General features: G+C 38.2%; 1 long non-coding RNA gene across 1 annotated transcript; it reads left to right on the top strand.

Annotated features, from left to right (window-relative positions):
* Nucleotides 1-555: 555 nt before the first annotated feature.
* Nucleotides 556-14,226, top strand: LOC116664315. Its single transcript, XR_004320784.1, has 3 exons — nt 556-790; nt 12,856-12,902; nt 13,930-14,226. It is a non-coding gene; the product is annotated as an uncharacterized LOC116664315 (long non-coding RNA).
* Nucleotides 14,227-17,872: the final 3,646 nt, after the last annotated feature.

The raw sequence follows: 17,872 nt of genomic DNA, 5'->3' as shown, positions 1-17,872 counted from the left end.
TACCAGGCTGTGTTCAGAAAGGAAAGCAAATACTTTATAATCATTCCATCTGGTAATTTGTTGAAAAAATATCAGTCAGAAAAATGGAGACAGCCTTTATTCCCCATTGCTATTGGGTAATTCTAGCTGATCATTACTCTCTAAACCTCAAACAGAGAAAATGGAAATTCACAGCTGAGCAAAGTAACTAAATGATGAAGCTGTTAAGTATTAACACAGAAAGATCTGATAAAATTAGAAATAATTTTTAAATTATCTTGTACTTATAATGACTGTGGATAAGAGACTACAATCAATACAGAGTTACATACAGTACAATTCCATTATTTTGCTTTTGATTCATAAATTTTAGTATTAAAGTAATTATTTAAAAATATTATAACGTTAATGGGACTGAAAGGCACCCAAACAGAAAGAAAATTGATTTCCTTGACATTCAAAAACAATTTAATCATTTTTCAATATTTTTCAATTTTCAAATGGATACTTTATACAATTGTAGAAGGCAGCTGCTAAACACATTAGCAATTATTAAGAGAAAATAACAGTGAAGAAGTGTTTTGCTTTTTTATGTGTTTTTTCTTTTTAAGCCAAAGTATTCCACTTATTTAGTTCCATCAGATCTGAAACTTGGGAATGTTTTGAGCCATAAAAGAATAAAGTTATATTAACCTTCATAATTCTCTATGAATTCTTCTCCATAGGACGGCTCTAAGAAATACTGTGGGAGCTATGCTGGAACTTTGCACATGCCCTCCTGTGGAACTGTTTTCTGTCTGCTTCGGTCCTGGTAGGTCCTCTAAGTCCCTGGAAATATCTGGATGGCAATACGGGGGATGGGGAATGGGTCAGACTCATTCTGCCTTTGCCTTGCTATTTGACTTTGAAGCAAGGTATTCAAGTTCAGCCATAGTTATAAAATGGGACATTCGTTTAATTATCGGTAAATTGAAGATGAACATGTGTACTTCCCAGGGTTATTTTAAAGCTGAGGGTCAATCTTTATTCAGTGTCTTAGAAATTCCTACATACCCTGTAACAATAAGATTATTAGGCTAGTAATAGATTTTGATTCCAAGGAACAGAACCTAGTTTAAATAAAGGAGGGATGGGTGAGCAATACTCTTCATGATGGGAGTGGGGTGTGCCCACTTTTCTCTGTTCTCAGCTTGGGATATACTTGCATATTCAGTCCAGCTCAGGGGGACTCACCGCTTGACTCAGCAGGTTTAGACACACTTATTTGGTGTGTGAAAACTTGAGAAGCACAAGGAGGGTATTTCATGCACTCACAGTTTTGACTGGATGTTTAAATCAGAAGTACGGGCAGAATGAAGTTCCTCCTTACACTAGGGCAGCTCTTCCTAAGTGATCATCGGCTGGCCAAGATGCAGAGTCAGGTCTGTTGAAAGCAGTTCTGAACCCTTGAATGGTCCTTCCCACGATCCTTAAGCTCTGCTGGTTTATGAGCCACAGGCCATCTAGGGACCACTCTAAAGGATGGGGCCTGCAAAGCATCCTAGTCCCCTTTCTGCTCTCATGACCCCTCCTCCACAGGCTCTCTCCTTCAGAAGTTCGCCAGTTTCTTGTCCTGCCTGAGCTTAATAACTAATCAGAAAGAGCTTAATGGCCAATCAGATAGAGCCTTATGACCTAGCAACACAAAATACAATTTATACCCTCATTAGAAACACAACTGCTCCTCTTTGCCGTCTGTGAAGACAAAAAGAGTGATTGATTTCCTTCTTTGATACATCAACAGTTGATAACTGGGACTTCTAGATAAAGCAGCAGATTAAGTAAATACATAAAAGTCCAAAACACAAGCAGCTTCCCTGCCCTGTCACAACATCACAGCTTCAACCAGATTTTCAAGTGAGGGAACAAAGCACTACACTCAGGCTTTACAGGCAGTGATGTTGCAGCAAAACCAGCCTCTGCACCCTGACAGCCAGATTGAGACTCAGAGGCAGAACTCTGCGAGAATCAGAAAAGAACAACTTTGTTGCTTTGTCAGGCAAAGGGGAGTCCCAGCAGGCTAGTGCCTTAGGGATTGTGAATCCATTTTGGGATTGGGGGTCTTGAGGTTTTATAGAAAAACTGGGTGGAACAAAAAAGGTGATAACAGCCAGGGTGTTTTACAGGATGCTACATTCCTCTTAACCTCAATGAATCCTTCTGGCATCACAGAGGAACTCCGGAGGCTCTGTCCATTCTTCTGAGATTATCAGCCTGTTACCTCCTTCCTGGAGCACAGGCTTCCTGGAGCATAGCCTGGGTTAAAGCTATTCTTGGTAAAGAATGTATAGGGAGTGGAGAACATAATGGAAAAGTTTGGGGCTCGTTTAGTACAAAAGCAGTAAGGGAGAAAAAGATCAACAAACAGTTTTAGCATCAGGGAAGCCAGCTTGTTAGACTGTTTCCTACTCCTTCAGTAGAAGGCCAGGAACTGAGAAGACTGTCTCTCAGAGGCCACCCCATTTTTCCCACTGTTCTTTCTCTCTGCATATTTTTGCTCCATTTCCCTATTTATTATCCAGCTTCTTTGATATATTCATCTTGCATGTATCATAATCCAGTATGAACATTATTCTTGACTATACATTATGACTTCTCAGGTCTGGCACCTGCCTTCAGCTGGCAACAGTCTCTGTGTCTCTTAGATCACAGAGACAGTTGGATTAGCCACGATTAGTTATCGACGTCCCTGAAAGCACCAGCAAGATAACCTGCTGACCACCAAAGTAAACTCTCAATAAAGGAAAGCAGAGTTTATTGCTGAACACAATATGAGAGCAATATTTTGATATTCTTAATTGCATCTCAGAAGAGAGGAATGTCAAGGTGGGGGTATATACGAGGATTTGGAGGTCCAGACTGAGGTAAGTCATTCAGTGCTGGAGCCAACTTGAGATTGAACAAGTGTGTGACATAATAGTTTAGGGTGATGGACACAGAGAAGCAAGGGTTTCTTAGAGTGTTGAATAAACAGTCTTCTGATGAGCCTAGTGTTCTAAGAAGGAATACAAGTAGTTGAACAGTCAGTTGTTCAGTTAAATGGATTCGAGGGATAGTTAATCAAATAAACACTAAAAACTTTATCTTTATGGTCTAGAGTTTCCCAAAGTCATGCTAATTTAGACAGTAAGCTCTGTATTTTAGTTTTCTGTTCTCAATTCTCAGTGCTGGCTGTTATCAGAATCACTTGTTTTGAGGGAGGGCATTAAAAAAATACACATCATCCCAAATTGGGACATTTAAATGTATATCTTTAAGGGAGGTGCTTGGGCATTGGCAGAGTTTTTTAAAATTTCCTGAGTGATTCTAATGTTCAAGCTTGTAGTAAATCAATGATGTAGATCATCCACTGAAGCTTGGCCATGTATCTGGCCACTTAGTGTTTGTTCGTTTGTTTGTTTTTTCATTTATTCTATTTTTGAGCATTTAAAAAAAGGTTTTCACATTTTAAAACTTTTATTTATTTTTATTGGGGGGAGATAATTAAGTTTTCATTTATCTTTAATTAGGGTACTAGGGATCAAACCCAGGATCTTGTGCATGCTAGCTGGCCACTCTGCTAGCCACCCAGTGGTTTTGCCATATTTAATCAGCTGTCCGTCAGCAGTGGTGAGGCAGGAGGGATGGGGGAAGCTGAGACATGTGAAATGTAAGATTGCTCCTTCTAGGGACAGTGAGTGTCACAGGTAACTGGAAACTTGTCTACTAGGGTATTTATCATTCTTAGGGAGTGCCTGATCTGAGATGAACCACAGTATGTGCACCCCACCCACATTTTTCATCCAGGTGTTAAAAGACCAACACCCCTGGAAGTCATAGAGATTTAAATTGCCAGGACATGAGTGTGTCAGGAGCCTGTGTAGGCTGGATACACCAGGCACTATGGTTGCTGTTGATGACTAGAGGTGGGTGGAGGCAGCAGAGAGAATCTTGTTTTGTTCCTGGGCCATGGCCCAGGGGCTCCAAAGAACAGACACAGGAAAGATGATGAATCAGCTAGTCAGTGTGCAAGTGCCAGATTATGGTCAGGAAAAGGCTGTGGGAAACAGCAGGGAGATGAGGAAGTGGGGGAATGGCTAGAGGGCTGTTAGGGCAGAAAAGGGGTTTGGGAGGAATTTAAACTAGTGTCCCATGGTACTCTTGGTGGAGGAGGTAACCAAAGCAGGAACCAAAGCAGGGACTAGGGAGAGCATCAGAAAGAATCTGGCCACAGAGAAGCAAAGAAGGAAAAGGAGTCAGTCTAGGGGTAGTTGCTAGTGCTGTTCTGATCTCAGGCTACTTGACAAAGGTAGAGTTGTAAGGATTATACACAATGACCAACCACAGCTAGCAGGGAATAGAGTGTTAGTAGCAGAAAATGGGAAGGGACAATATTGCAGTGTTTTCTCCAATGTTACTGAGCCAAAAGACAAAAATAAAACTCATTATTGTTCTCAGGGAGGGATCTGATGGCGTGAGATCCATGGGGTGACTACTGATGGAGCAGGAAAACCAGAAGGGAAGAAAAGCAGCCATAATACTTCTATTAACAATAAAGCAAATACTAGTTTGGCAACATTATAGAAACACAACTGTGTCATATACTATTAGTTATAAAATCTCCTTATAAGAGCAGCTTGGCCTCAGAAAGTGAGATAACAATGCCACATTTCAGGTATAACTCTTAGAGGAATTCTTGCGTCTGTGCACAAGATATTTACAAGGATGCTCATAAAATGTTGATTGTAAAGCCCCAAACTAGAAATAGTCCCAACAGATACATGTTACTATGTACAAAATAAACAACAAGGACCTACTGTATAGCACAGGGAACTCTATTCAATTTCTTATAATAACATATCATGGAAAAGACTGAAATATATACATGTATGTATATGTATAACTGAATCACTGCTGTACACCTGAAACTAACATTGTAATCAACTACACTTTAATAAAAAATAAAATTTAAAAATAAGTCATCCCAATGGTCAAAGACTAACTACATTAATTATGGTATATTAATATCTGGAAATGCCATATGTAAATTAAAATAAATGACTTTGACTACAAGCATTGACATTTACAGATAATAAGTGAAAAAACAAGTGGTACAGTAGTATTTAAATATTTTTAAAATATATAGAAGTGTAATATATTTCATTTATTGATACATACATGTATTTAGGAAAGATATAAAAATACAGATTGCATATACACCAGAGCCACAAGAACAACTGCCTCTGGAGAAGGACTTGAGGTCTGGAATGGTATCACTACTTGCTGTGTAATAACTGATTTGTAAAAGTCTGGAACATACACATATTGTCAGTTTGGTAGGCTCATGGATGTTGTTTATATTTTCTTTTGGCTTTACTGATCTTAAAATAAACTAACCAAAAATAAATATACAGACAACAAAAAGCTCAATCACAAGGTGCTTTTTGCAATATTTGTTGAATTTTATTAATTCAACTTATCAAATACCATATAAGGCATTGAGGATGCAAGGACAATAAGATTTAGTCCATGCTCCCAAGACATTCACAATATCTAAAGACACACACACACAATTATAAAGGTAAGTATAAGTGGGGGGAGGGTATAGCTCAGTGGTAGAGCACATGCTTAGCATGCATGAGATCCTGGGTTCAATCCCCAGTACCCCCATCAAAAAAATAAGTAAATAAACCTAATTACTTCCCCCATCCCCCCAAAAAGCAACAACAAACAACAACAAAAATGTATAAAGCTAATTATAAACTTTTATGAAAACACATATAAAGAAGACATTAATTTTTGATAAGGAAGGGAGGTAAAAAAACCTACAGGGTAGACAGAATATTTGAGATTGGCCACTAGGAAAAGTAGTTTTTACAGCAAATACTGGAGGAAATGGTGTTCAGGAGGGTGGAAAAGCGTGAATGAAAAGGCAGAGAGATACAATATGAAGATATTTTCAATAACAACACTTACTGTGTGATTGGGTCATATGGATTGTAGAAATAAAGGGCTGATATGGGCCTAGAAACTGGGGCTAGTTAGTAAGGAGCCTAGAATGCCATATTAAGAAGTTTGGGGTCCCTAGGTGCATTTCAGTAAAATAATTGTTGGCGATATGGAAAATAGGTTGAATTGATGTTAATCTGGAGGGAGGCTGGTAAGAATACAAGTACCAGCTACCTACCCATCGTGCATTACTAGAGGATGGACAATGTTTAGATGGAGTCCACTTCTACATCAGTCACTGCAAATATAGCCTCCAGACTTCAGAGGTGAGCAGAAGATCAGAGCTGGAAGGATCAGCCTGCTCGTGGCAACCCCACAGAGAAGCCAGTATTGAGACTCAAAATAGCCAAAAAATTAGAGCACAGAGTTACTCTTCACCCAGTGGAGAAAGCTTTCTGTTGACTATTTCTCATTATAAAGAATAAATAAATATGTTTTGCGAAGCAAAACCAGTTTTCTTGAACGGTTCTACTGTAAACAGGAGCCCTTTGTAACTGCACCCTTAAGATTCTGGTGAACCTGCCAAAGGGTGGGTTCTCTTGGCTGGAGTAGTGACACAGATTGGCTCCTTCACAGGAAAATTGAGGATTTGCAATAAACCATCAAGGAACCTGAAAAACACTTGTTTGAGTGATATTGGGTCTTGTTGGGGTGACATTCTGGCTGAGACAGAATTTTCTCGTTGGCCCCCCACCCTACTCTCCCCACACCTTAGAAAAAGCTCTGTTCTGTATGTCAGAGGACTTTGAGCTCGCCTTTCCAAAACCCTTTCATCTCACGAGTTATTTATAAAGTTGCTTCACCTCTCTGGATTCCAGGGCCCTCATCTGAAAGTAAATTTCATTTCTCTCCACTAATTACATCTTGGTCTGGGAACACAGAATATGATAACCATATTACTCAGTAGCTTGGCTCAACTTGCTCATTCAGTGTCCTTCTTCAAATCCCTTCTGCTAATAAAAGCGAAGGGAGTGGAATGTTTTTGAGGTGTCTCAAAAGCATTCCTGTGTGTCTTCTACCCTTTGAGGGGAATTATGATCCAAACATGGTTCCTGAGCTCTGGAGGACTTGGCCCAGAGGAATAAATAGTTCAAGGCCCAACCAGATGAAGATGAGTGTAATTCAGCTGATCCCAGAAGGGTCTCAGAACTTGGCACCAGGTGGCTCTCCTATCAGTGTGTGGGTGGACTCTCTGGCCTTTTCAGACATTCTGGAGAACTCCTTTGGGAATGAATTACGTGCTTGGCTCCACCTTGGACCACTTTTATGGTTCTTGCTTCTGTTTTTAATATTTGGCCCAATCAGAGTCTTTTGCTCTCATGATGAGGTTGAAGTCCTTACCCATTGTACACCTCAGAGTCCTGATAGTGAATTCAAAGCAAGGTTTGAGCTGTTCTTGTAAAGAAGGAATTTGGAACAGGTAATCTAAAGATCATTTCAAAACCAGTATTCTTATTCTTGCCAAAAGCTTTCAGCTCTGGGCTTGGGAGGTAGAGGGCTGTTTGAAAAAGCTTTGATAAAATTATTTTACTAGCTGTGAAACTTTGGGCAAATTATTTACCTTCTAGGATCTTCAATTTTTTTATAATTAAAATCAGAAACACAATGCCCACTTATACAAATTGTTACAGTGGTCACTTGAAGAAGAAGATTCTCTTAGGAGATCTTAGGGGAAAGGAGGTGTTCAGCACAGATTAGTTCAAGTTACTCTTCTACTCAGCATAATCAACCAACAAAAAAATTCTGTTGCTTCCTAGTAGCAAACTTGAATTTAAAATGATAAATGTTGGAGAGGGTGAGGAGAAAAGGGAACCCTCCTACACTGCTGGTGGGAATGTAGTTTGGTGCAGCCATTATGGAAAACAGCATGGAGATTCCTCAAAAAACTAAAAATAGACTTATCATATGACCCAGCAATCCCACTCCTGGGCATATGTCCAGAGGGAACTTTAATTTGAAAAGACACATGTACCCCAATATTCACAGCAGCATTGCTTACAATAGCCAAGACATAAGAAACAACCTAAATGTTCATCTACAGATGGCTGGATAATAAGTTGCGGTATATTTATATAATGGAATACTACTCAGCCATAAAAAGAATAAAATAATGCCATTTGTAGAAATATGGATGGACCTGGAGATCATCATTCTAAGTGAAGTAAGCCAGAAAGAGAAAGAAAAATACCATATGATATCACTCATATGTGGAATCTTAAAAAAGAAAAGAAAAGAAAAAAAAGGACACTAATGAATTCATCTACAGAACAGGAACAGACTTGCAGACATAGTAAACATTCTTATGGTTACTTGGGGAAACAGGGTGGGAAGGGATAAATTTGAGAGTTTGAGATTTACAGATGATAACCACTATATATGAAAATAGATTTTAAAAAATGAATTTCTTCTGTATAGCACAGGGAACTATATTCAATATCTTATAATAACCTCCAATGAAAAAGAATATGAAAATGAGTGTATGTGTGAATATGCTTGACTGGGACATTATGCTGTACACCAGAAACTGACACATTGCAACTGACTAGACTTCAATTTAAAAACAAAACCAAAATTGCATGTATGTAGGTCAGTTTTTCAGTCTCATTTTTAAGATTAAAAATAATGTTACTGTAAGTAGGTTACAGCGGTGAGAATGTGGTAGAAGTGGGAGGCGGGCTGGTGATTCTCCTTTCTCATGTACTGATCTTCACAACAGTGGCACCACCTCTGCTGACTGCTGTCATGCCTCAGAAACCAAAGCCTTTCTCTGGGACTTCTTTATACTTCTCTTTCCATAGATCTTTCTGGGTAAAAGCCAACTTTCTGAAACACAGCTGGAGAAAAACAGCTAAGTATGCTGTGGGCTGACTTTAGATTTACAGCTCACTTTAGATTTACAACACAGACCTCAGATGTGACCTCAGGGCTACCGAGCAATCCAGCAACCCCACGTGAATCCATATACCCTTCTTCTCTCTTTAGACACCGAGTTTACGCCTTTTCCCTTATCTGAGAACCTCTCTTACATCCTTCCTAATTCATAGGACTTTCCTTTTCATATTCACTTGAAAATCAATAAAAGCCATCAAAATAGAGCTTCCACATTCTCCCTCCAACAAACTTAAGCTGAGCTTCATTAGAATCCGTATTTTGTGCCATCCTTTCTGTTAAAATAATGAGCTGTCTCCATTTCTATTTAAAGTCAGAATTTTTTCTTGTATACTGACTCCTGTATCCTGTCAAGGACGTTACTCCTACATCATAAATTTTACACTTTTACCAGAGTATTCCTGTCAATGTAAACCTGCTATAATATATTTTATCTTAAAACAACAATAACAAACCATTATAGATCCTTATGTTTTCTCCTCTTTAGAAATTAGTCTGTACATGAGCCCTAACCTCTTCCCTCCCGTTTGTTCCTAAACACACTTTAAACAAGAACCCATTCCTCTGCCACCAACAAGGCTCACAAACCAAATCCAGTCATCAATTCTCTGTCTTTATATTGTTTAACTTAGAAGCAGCCTTTGCAGAGTTATTGTTCCTTTCTGAACACTTCTTTTGGTTTTGAGTACCTTCTCAGATAGACAAAGGTGTTCTAAGTTCATGAAGGGCATTGTCCCACAGCAGTCACATGTAAACAAAAAGAGAGACTTTTTTCCAAAAAATTTGCGGATGTGGCTTTTTGGGTAGGCCATGACAGCCAATCAGTTTCCCAATGGGAAATGTGTAAAGTTTAAGAGAGATGAACTAAGAAAAGTACCATCAGCTTTGATAAAAAGAGACTGAGAGAGGGTGTGTGGGTATCGCTCAGTGGTAGAGAATGTACTTAGCATGCATGAGGTCCTGAGTTCAACCCCCAGTACCGCCATTAAAAAGATAAATAAAGTAAATAAATAAACTTAATTACCCCTAACATTTTTTTTGAAGAGTCTCAGAGAGTCTAAAAGGAAAAGGAAAATGCCTTTGGATCCCTACATTTCTACGGGCAGGCAGTAGGCTGAGAAAAATTCTCTGCTACAAACAAGGCCCATTTTTTGATGAAAAGGGAGGATACCTTAGAAGCAGAACTGAGAAAGAAAAACATTGGATCGAAGAACAACTCTAACTGGCCTGGAAACATTGGATTAGGAAGTTTAATTAAAAAAAAAATCTCTGCTCCCAGAACAGGAGGTTCTGACGTCATGTGCCAGCTGTAGTTCAGAACTGCTTAGAGCCGGTGATTGCCATGTGCCTCCCTGCCCAGGCCCGTGTTGACTGAGCGCATCTGTAGCCATTTTCTTGGCTTTGTAGCTATACTGTTGGATAACTTCTGTTTTAAATTACTTCCTGGACTGGAGCTTTATCCCCTGCTGACAAGCTTCATCCATATCCCAAACTGGTGCAGATCACAAGGTTTAGCAATTTGAGTCTAAGAAGGACAGGGTGAAAGCTGAGGTATGATCCAGGGATGGTTGGGTGTAATTTGCATGTGAGAGGGACAGAGATTTTACAGGGATTACTACAATAACGGGTTCCCACGAGTACTGTCTCCACGTATCTTGCCCTTGTGTTTCCCCTTATTGTATTAACTCTGGACTCCACATGCCTTTCTCGGGCCAGTGAGAAAACAGCAAATATGAAAAAGCAGAGACCTGAAAGGGCTCACGCACTGGGGCTCACTTCTTGTAATCCTTTACCACGCTGTAAAGAAACCCGCGAGGAATACCGAGTGGAGAGAGAGGTCAGGCATTGCAGTTATCACAGCTAAGCCTATCCCCCAACCCTCCTGCCAGCTGCATATAACCACGCAAGTGAGCCCAGATGAGATGGACACAATAAGCACCCGCGCAATCTACAGAATCTTGAAAACTAATGTCATCATTGTTTTAAGTCACTGTGTTTGGTGGTAGTTTGTTATGCATCAATGGATAACTGGAACAGTAGACCCCTGGTTTCTAGAGAGCAGCGCTATCTTTATCTGCTAGGACTAAATGTCCAATTTCCCATGCAGTCAAATACTTGACAGAAGTATCTTTACCCATTAATTGTCCTTGGGCAGAGTATCAGGCGATGGGGAACAGCAAAATAGTCTTAAGAGAGCTGAAAACAGTTAAGAAAGAGATAACAAATGCTAATGCAATATTTGATTTTATTACTATTTACAGTTTAGTTGGCTGTCTTTCCAACACATCCTTATCTGTACACCTCAGGCGATATACGTGTAGCTTGGGAAACAATATAGCATGCTTAGAAGTTAATAACGTACAGTTGGTCTCACATCTGAGTTATCTGGAAAGTTAATTTAAACCTCATTGTGTCTTAGTTTCCCCATAGGTAAAGGGAGAAATAATAATAATGCCTCTACTTCATAGGGTTATTGTGAAGATTCATGGAGTTAATATGAATAAAAATCTTTTAAAAAAACGACTGCCCGGTATGCAGTAAACACTACCTATGCATTGGTTCTAATTATTAGTGGAGAGATCACAGTCTTCTGATCTTAGCTGTGCTCAGTATGTGATTACCTACTACTGAATGGTGTGTATGATGCTGGGCAATGTATTTTAATCTCTTGGAGCAACCTCTGTTTTCTATTCTGTAAAATGTGAATATTTCTTTATGATGTTTTACCAAGATAATGAATGTAAAAGCATATATATAAAACCAAAATTTTACATTTATTTTTAAAGTATTTATGGCATAGAGTAGGAATAATGGGTGAAAATTATAGAAAAAGAATCCTCTAACAAAAAACAGTTCAGATCCAAAGATGGTACAATCTGGTTTGAGATTGTTTGATTCCATTCCAGTAATCCTTCCTTCCTTGATATATTCATTTACGACACAGTTGCTCAGTATCTACTCTCTAAAAGGCCAATGCCATTTAGAAAAGCATTCTCTGTCAGTGGAGGTATTCAAGCAGAGGTAAAGACCCACTTCATACTGAACGTACATTAGGTCACATAGGAAATTCAATCTTCAGATGACTGGGTGAACTAGATTAGAGGGTCCACAAGCTAGTGATCTCAACATAAACTGGATAGTTTTTTTTTTTTTTAAATACAGATTTCTAGCCTGCAGTTCTTGGTTCTACACAGTAAGAATCTAGAAAGTAAGGAAGAGAGATTGACGAGAGAAGGAAGCAAAAAGTTCCCTACCAAAATTCTAATGCTGACAGTCCACAGACATTGACCAATTTGAAAATGTATTAAAAAGACCTCTTAGTTCTTTCTAATATAAAATATAATCAACCATTTAAAAGGACAATCATATATAAAACGTATGTTATCATTATTGCTTTTGTAATTTGGACATTTGAGGATGGTGATATAGGTCCACCTCAGAATTTTCTAAAGAGAATATCATCATCCAGAGAGTAATAGTACTAATCAGAATGGTAGGAAAAAACACACTCCAGCACCTCCTAGACCAAATCCAGAGCCCCTGTGCAGTGGTATTAAGTACCTTGCTTAACAGGTCTAAGTTCGGAGCAAATCCTTTTTTAGAAGCGTAAGTGGTTTTGCTCCAGTTTCACCCCACAGTTGGAGTCAGTCCAAAATGTTGATGACAAAAAGGAAAAAAAGAAAGAGGTAAGGACACATAAATGGATCAGCCTGAACCCAGTTCTACTATGAGAAAGAGCATGCAATCTGTGAGCAATGGTCACTAACATCATCATCACTCACAAAAATGGGCCAATTATAGATATTTTTATTTTAGGCTTCAAAGTTTAGAAAGAATTGATAATAAAATGATTGGACTATTTTTTATTGTCATATTAAACACTTTCTGGTTTTCTCATGGCTTATAGGTCAATCTCTTGTTAATGCCTAATAAAAATGAAGATACAATGTTCTCTTTTAGAAGCAGAAAATCACATCATTTTGGAACACAGATCACCAGAAAAGGAGGTATTTTAGATTTATCTGTTTACTTTCCTCATTTAACATGTGTTTTCCCTATGTCCCGGAGAGTTAAGTGATCAAGGGTCATTGGCAGAAATGGAGCTAGAATTTGTCTTCAAATTCCAGTCTGGTGATTATTTTTGTTAAATAATATCTATGTCAATGAGAAGTCTACACACTTTTTCTAGGCATAAGATTATTTTATATGGATTTCAGAGCAGGCATCATAAACATATAAATATCTGTACATTTGTTTTTGATTTGTTGAATGCTAAAGCATGTGAGCATCTTGGCCTCTCACTTAGTCGAGAATATCTTTCCACTATTTGCGCATTAAACGCTAACAAGTAGATTCCTTTGGAAATTTGGCATTGCTTCCTGAACTAGAATTAAAGAAAGTTTTCTCCTGAAACAACTGGAAACATAGCACGTGTTCTATTCATTGCTTTGCCCTGAAGCCAGCCTCATAATTCATTTTCTGATTTTGTCTGGACAAGCCCAAATTAGCTACTACATGACTAACCCAGGCACCCTTTCATAATCAAAATGGGCTGGCAAATGGCAAGAACTTTGGCAAAAGCTGTGTTTCCCTGTGCTCTTATAAACTGCTTACTTTAGAGGAAAGTGAGAGTTAGATAATTGCTGTTTTTCTAATGAAACTTCTTAGAATAATACAGTGGTAGAATTTATTAGAACAAAAAAGGCTTTTGGGGGATGATTTGCCTTTCTGCAGAAAGGACCAAGTGTTTGGTTGGTTGTTTCACCCCACCACCCATCAGTCAAATATTGATATTTTTAGAAAGAGAAAATTAAAATGAGCTAATAGAAAAAAGATGTGCAAAACAGAGGCCCATGTTTTAATAGATTTATAAAAGAAATAAAGTGGCTGTTGGGATGCTGTGCAATGGTTTTAAATATTTGCTCTCAATTTCTGTATTCTTCTCATCTCAGCACAGTAATAAAAAATTTGAGAACTGGTGCTAGTCTAAAGGTCCTGCGCTAAAACTGTTCATCTCCTTCACTTTATACACAGCATCCCTGAGACTCCTGGAGGAGAGTACTTAAGACCACAGAGATAATCGGTACCAGAGAAGGGGTCTGATCCCATGATCTTCGATGCGGAAGCCAATGCTCTTGGTGATAGTGCACTGCCTACCCTGGTAATGCTTTTTTTTTTTAGCATTGAGTTACAGTCATTTTACAATGTTGTGTCAAATTCCAGTGCAGAGCACAATTGTTCAGTTATACGTGAACATTCATACATTCACTGTCGCATTCTCTTTCAGCTGTGAGCCACCACAAGATCCTGTATATATTTCCCTGTGCTACACAGTACCCTAGTAACTCTTAATGAGGACATCAGGAAATCTTCAGAGATGCCTGTGCAATTCAGGCTCTGTGCAGGTCACTATCAGAGTTCAAACTGATTTTTTTTAAAAAAATTCACTTTTATATAAATTCTAAAACACTTAGGAGTTGGGTTCTTTGACATTTCCCTCATAGATGAGAAAGGCTAAGCTTTTATATCTTTATTTTTCAAAATAAGAGTGTTAGCTTTGTCAAATAATTAAATTGAATGTAACTATTTTAATATTTGACTTTACACAGGAGTTCAAAGCATAGCAAGTTCATGTGATTTATGTATTTCTTTTTTCTGGATGCAGAGTGATATTCAAACTGATGACTCTTATTTTTGCCTTCTGAATTAAATCCTCTCTGAGGAATAGACTGTCTAACTGACCTTGATATTCTTTATAAGTGTCATAAAGGACTCATAGAAAAAGATTTTTTAAAAACCCCCAAAACAAAAAAGAAAAACTCCACAGATAAATCTGCCTGCTGAAAATGTATAAACTCTTAGACTACCTAGAAAATTTCCTAGTTCTTAAGTTTTATTTTAGTCTACATGTTATTGATTGTTAGATGAGCACAATTAAGAAGTTAATAATATTACAGAGATTTTAGTATATGTTCATAAAATTACACATGGTATAAATATTCAGTCAGTTTCTAACCTCAACTGGTCAGTATATTCATGATCCAAATGTTGATTTCTAGATAGGACTTTTATAACTTTTAATTTCCCAGAGGGAAAAAATCTATAAGTGATTTCAAAGTGCTCCAGCATTTAAGTAGATTTACTTTGTATATAACGTTCCTGGATTACAATACTTTCCTAATAGAATGATAGAAACTTACAGTTATGTTTAGCTATGTGTTAATTTTTTAAAGTGTACAGAATCCCAGGGAAGCAAGAATGAACCTGACTCATCCTTAATTATACCATGGACCACTTCACTCTAACAGCCAATACCTTCCCATTAAAGAAGGATGGATTCTCCTCCAGTTCCACTTATCATCTTGAAGGCTGTCGAGGGCAAAGAGACAGACATCTTAGCCAGGCACCCAGGGGCTTGAACTACTTACTTCCAATTAGCTGTGGTTATTCAACAATTGTTCAGAGGCCTGTTTAGTCCCAAAAGCTGTGCTCAGAAACATTATAAAAGCATACTTGGACATAATGGGATTGACATGAAATAATTTCAAGTCATCTATCTCTTAGTAATTTTGAATACATAAGAGTCAATAAAACACTGGGAGGAAAAGTGGCCCACAGGGAAAAGTCAGGATGGTGAACAGTAAAAAGCTGCTGAAGAGCTTAGCGAAATTCACAGATAGAATAAAAATCTTTCACAAAATCCCAGTTGATTAACCTAGCTTTGTTGGTTTCGCAGGAGCTTCTTGTTATTGCCGTCCTCCTTCCCCATAATAAGGGATGAAATCAACTTTTCCATAGACTGAAGCAGATTTACCATGGAGCTAATGAGGGGAAAATGTCTGCAGACTCTTCCTGAGGCCTAGGGAGGAGCCCTTGCATTGTAACTCTGTGGTGTTATATTGTTATAAAGTTTACAAATTTCTCCTTTCACTCCAACTTCCTTCTGTCACACTTCCATTCATGAAGTGTGGCCTTGAAGGGGCCACAGGGAAGTTGAGTTGGAGACACATTTATTTTGAGCTCAGTGGAATATATATACATGGCACGGAAATACTTAAGTTAAGAGATTTCAGTTCTACCGACCAGTAGCAATGAGCACACCTAGCACATAGATCTTGGTCTCAAATACCATATCCACTAACAGGAGTTGGGACTGCGGAAGTTATGGATGGTACCAGTGTCGGGGCATGTCAGAGTGATCCTGCTGAAGAACTTGTAAGTCCAGAGAGTAAAAGTACTCAAAAAAGTATAGGGGACATAAGAACTAGCTTCAAAGGGGCTCCCAGGGAGTGTGGACAATGTGATGACCAAAATAATTAAATACAGGAATTAATTATAAACCATTGAATAACTATGAGTTCATGAGTCCACATACTAAACAAGCACATAAGCAATCAGAGGAAAAAAGAAAAAATATGAAAAAAATAAAATAGAGTAAAATATTAGCAATAGGGGAGTTCTGGTAAAGGGGATATACAGTTGCTCTTTTACCGCTTTTATTTTTGAAACTTTCTTGTAGATTTAAAGCCATTTCAAAATTAAAAGCTTTTCTAAAAAGTAGGCTAATGCTAACACTCCCCTAGAATACTTTTCAGAGCAGTCCTACAACCACCGAGCCCACCCATCCAGCAGCGTGACATGAAGATGCAGGGCCAGAGGTTATATTGTCAGGAAAATGCATCCCGGAGCACCCAACAGATGAAATGCAGAGCAGCAGAAGGCAAAGCAGTCTTCGGAATGCATTGATCTAGGACACAATGAGAAGGAAATTCTTCCAGACATCAGATGTGTAAACTATAAACATACATTTGGGACAAAATGACAAAAAAGTGAAACAGTAGTTTTCCACACACTGAACATAAGGTAACAAAGAGAAGAAATCACTGAGAAGCCAATGAGCACTGCAGTTGCCCTGTCTTACTGCCTTGAGAGAGTTCCTAGGCTGAGGCACAGGAGAAGCTCACAGACTCAATGACTGAGGAGGCCAGTCTGAAAGCCTGGGAAGATACAGGCACCAGTGTTCACGTGGCAGAGTGCCAGAGAGCTGACTGCCATACACAGAGATAACTCCAGAAATCTGCAGTCTTCCTCAGGTATGAAGTGATTAGCAGCAACAGTGCTTGGAGCTCACAGATGGCCAAGAAGAATGCCTCTTCCCACACAACCAGACAAGAAAAACTCCTAATTTATGGAGCATTTGGATAGAGAACTCAGAACAAGGGTGTTGTCTTAGTAGTAGGATAAAATTAGCCCTAGGATAAATACTATTCTGTACAATCTTAGAAAAGCTTAAAAGCAAGGCTTAAGAGGATCAGATGGTTTCCAAGTAACTTAACATCATGCCAGAGAAAAGATAAAAAATCTTTATAAGAATACAAAAATATTCAGTAGTGTATTCATTCCCTAGCTGCCATACAAAGTATCAAAAACTGTGTAGCTTAATACAATAGGAATCTTTTAAAATTGAAGTATAGTCAGTTTACAGTGTTGTGTCAATTTCTGGTGTACATCAAAGTGTCCCAGTCATACATATACATACATATAATCATTTTCATATTTTTTTCATTATAGGTTACTACAAGACATTAAATATAGTTCCCTGTGCTATACAGTATAAAATTGTTGTTTATCTATTTTATATGTAGTAGTTTCTGCAAATCTCAAACTCCCAATTTATCTCTTCCCACTCCCTTCCCCCACTGGTAACCATAAGTTTGTTTTCTATGTCTGTGAGTCTGTTTATGTTTTGTAAATAAGTTCATTTTGTCTTTTTTTTTTTTTTTAGATTCCACATATATGTGATATATCATATTTTTCTTTCTCTTTCTGGCTTACTTCACTCAGAATGACAATCTCCAGGTCCATCCATATTGCTGCAGATGGCACTATTTTATTCTTTTTTATGGCTGAGTAGTATTCCATTATATAAATATACCACAACTTCTTTATCCAGTATTCTGTTGATGGTTGTTTCCAT

The sequence above is a fragment of the Camelus ferus genome, chromosome 1, assembly GCF_009834535.1.
Source record: "Camelus ferus isolate YT-003-E chromosome 1, BCGSAC_Cfer_1.0, whole genome shotgun sequence".
Lineage (NCBI taxonomy): Eukaryota > Metazoa > Chordata > Mammalia > Artiodactyla > Camelidae > Camelus > Camelus ferus.
The sequence above is the reverse complement of the archived record's forward strand: the minus strand, read 5'-3'. Positions and strand labels throughout refer to the sequence as shown.